The sequence below is a fragment of the Mus caroli genome, chromosome 14 (genome assembly GCF_900094665.2).
Source record: "Mus caroli chromosome 14, CAROLI_EIJ_v1.1, whole genome shotgun sequence".
In the NCBI taxonomy this organism is placed as follows: Eukaryota; Metazoa; Chordata; class Mammalia; order Rodentia; family Muridae; genus Mus; species Mus caroli.
The window spans coordinates 75931292-75934477 of record NC_034583.1 but is presented as its reverse complement, the minus strand read 5'-3'; the positions used below and the strand labels follow the sequence as shown (position 1 = coordinate 75934477).

The following is a 3186-nucleotide window of genomic DNA, read 5'->3' as shown; positions in this document are numbered from 1 at the left end:
AGCATCACCAGGTATTGTGAAACATCTTCTTCAGAATAACTAGGGAAAACAAACAAACAAACAAACAAACAAAATATGGGCCTAGTGCCATGGTTAAAAAGATCAAATATATTCTTGTGCAAAGCTAAATTCTATCTCTGTATCACAAAGCAGAAGAGTATTGATTCCTTAAATTTGCTGTTTGCCTGCAAACACACACAGAGACACACACACACAGACACACACACACACATACACATACCACAGACACTATCCACAACTACCATCAGCACCATTCACTCCTATTAAGAAAGTAAATAGGAGTGCGAACGGGAAGCACCGCGAGGGCCAGGCGGTAGACACGAGGACGGTGACTATGGCCAAGACAGCAGGACAAGCTAGCCTTTATGGGAAACGTAAAAGTCAGAAGGAAGAAGATGAGCAAGAAGATTTTACCAAGGACATGGAAGACCCCACACCTGTACCTAATATAGAGGAAGTGGTTCTCCCTAAGAATGTAAACCCAAAGAAGGACAGTGAAAACACACCCGTTAAAGGAGCCACGGTGGCAGATCTAGATGAGTGGGATGAAGAAGCAGTTATACAACAGGAGGAAAGGAAGATGAAGATCCCAGCAAAGGTGATCCAAGTCGCTCAGTTGACCCAGGTGAAGACAATGTGACAGAACAGACCAATCACATCATTATTCCCAGCTATGCATCCTGGTTTGATTATAATTGTATTCATGTCATTGAATGGCATGCGCTTCCTGAGTTCTTTAATGGAAAAAACAAATCCAAGACCGCTGAAATATACTTGGCATATCGAAATTTTCTGATTGAAAAATACCGTCTAAACCCTCAAGTATATTTAACCATCACTGCTTGTCGGTGAAACCTGACTGGAGATGTGTGTGCTGTGATGAGGGTTCATGCCTTCTTAGAGCAGTGGGGTCTTGTTAACTACCAAGTTGACCCAGAGAGTCGGCCCATAGCAATGGGACCTCCTCCCACTCCTCACTTCCATGTGTTAGCTGACACACCCTCTGGGCTTGTGCCCCTGCATCTTCGATCACCTCAAGTCCCTGCTGCTCAACAGATGCTAAATTTTCCTGAGAAGAACAAGGAAAAACCAATTGATTTGCAGAACTTTGGTCTTCGAACTGACATTTACTCCAAGAAAACACTGGCAAAGAGTAAATGTGCTAGTGTGGGAAGGGAGTGGACAGAACAGGAGACCCTTCTCTTAGAGGCTCTGGAGATGTACAACGATGATTGGAATAAAGTCTCAGAACATGTTGGAAGTCGTACTCAGGACGAATGCATCCTCCACTTTTTGAGGCTTCCCATTGAGGACCCATACCTTGAAAATTCAGATGCTTCTCTTGGGCCACTAGCTTACCAGCCTGTCCCTTTCAGCCAGTCGGGAAACCCAGTGATGAGTACTGTTGCCTTTTTAGCATCTGTTGTTGACCCCCGTATAGCATCTGTTGCAGCAAAAGCAGCTTTGGATAAGTTTTCTCGTGTCTGTGAAGTACCTCTGGAATTGGTTGAAGCACATGTCAAGAAAGTACAGGAAGCCGCAAGAGCCTCTGAGAAGGTGGACCCCCACCTATGGCTTGGAGAGCAGCTGTATTGCTGGAACAGGTCCTGACGAGCCAGAAAAGCTTGAAGGATCTAAAGAAGAAAAGATGGAAACAGATCCTGACGGTCAGCAGCCTGAAAAGGCAGAAAACAAAGTGGAAAATGAATCAGATGAAGGTGATAAAATACAAGATCGAGAGAATGAAAAAAACAGTGAGAAGGAACAAGATAGTGACGTCAATTAGGATGTCAAGCTAGAAGAAAAGGAGAATGAAGAGAACAAAGAGCTCACTGATACATGTAAAGAAAGAGAAAGCGATGCCGGGAAGAAGAAAGTGGAACATGAGATTTCGGGAGGAAACGTTGCCACAGCCGCAGCAGCTGCTCTGGCCTCAGCTGCTACTAAAGCCAAGCACCTGGCGACTGTTGAAGAAAGAAAGATCAAGTCCCTGGTAGCTCTATTGGTTGAAACACAGATGAAGAAACTAGAGATCAAACTATGACATTTTGAAGAGCTGGAGACTATTATGGACAAGCAGAAAGAGGTTCTAGAACAACAGAGACTGCAGTTGCTTACTGAGCATCAGAACTTCCACATGGAACAGTTGAAATATGCTGAACTACGTGCCCAGCAGCAGATGGAGCAGCAGCAGCAGCAGCAGCAGCAGCATGGCCAGACACCTCAGCAGGCGCAACAGCACACGCGAGAGCCGGGGATGGCCCCACTTGGAGCCACAGGCCACCCTGGCATGATGCCACATCAGCAGCCCCCTCCCTATCCCTTGATGCACCATCAGATGCCGCCACTCCATTTGACCTGGTTGGGGAGGATGGAGTGGCGGCATCTGATGGGCCTGGCTCCATGATGCCTGGGCAGCCCATGCCAAGTCGCATGATCCCCGCTATGGCAGCCAACATTAACCCTACTACTGGGAGTGGCCCAACCCCTCCTGGTATGCCTCCAATGCCCGGGAACATCTTAGGACCCCGGGTACCCCTCACAGCACCAAATGGCATGTATCCTCCTCCACCACAGCAGCAGCCGCCGCCGCCTCCTCCTGTAGATGGGGTCCCTCCACCTCCTGCTCCAGGCCCACCCTCCTCAGCCACTCCCTAGCCTGGAAGATACAGGAGCCTCCACAGCCACCACAAGCTGGAAGGGGATGGCAGGACTTGTGTCTTGGCTTCCTTGATTTTCTTGCAGGATTTTTTTTTTCACAACCCCAAGCACAAGTCTCATGTCTCTCCACTCCCTGAAACTTCTTGTGCCAGGTCCTTAGTTGATACCCATTGGAAAGTCTGTGGTGACTGGTGTGCTCTGGTCATTTAAAAAGTACCATGTGTCTCCCCTGTCCCAGTGTGATGTCTAAGGCTTCAATGTATAATCCTCTATAATTATTGTCCTTTCTTCCTCTGTTATGGTTGTTTTTTAAGGAAGTATCCTAAGTTAATAGAAACCAAAAAAAAAAAAAAATGGAAAAATGGTATTGGGAAGAAAGAGATAGCCACAGAGGGACACACCTTAAGGCATTATAAGTGACCTTATTCGGCTTATCTGAGCTAAGAGTGGTGCTACTGATAAAGTCCCTGAGACTTGTCACACATAAATGCACCAAGATGAGAA

The 3186-nt window shown here is 46.9% G+C and overlaps 1 pseudogene across 1 annotated transcript; it reads left to right on the top strand.

Annotated features, from left to right (window-relative positions):
• Nucleotides 1-355: 355 nt before the first annotated feature.
• LOC110308985 lies at nucleotides 356-2679 on the top strand (annotated as a pseudogene). The gene has a single exon (XR_002379646.1). The product of XR_002379646.1 is annotated as an SWI/SNF complex subunit SMARCC1 pseudogene (transcript).
• Nucleotides 2680-3186: the final 507 nt, after the last annotated feature.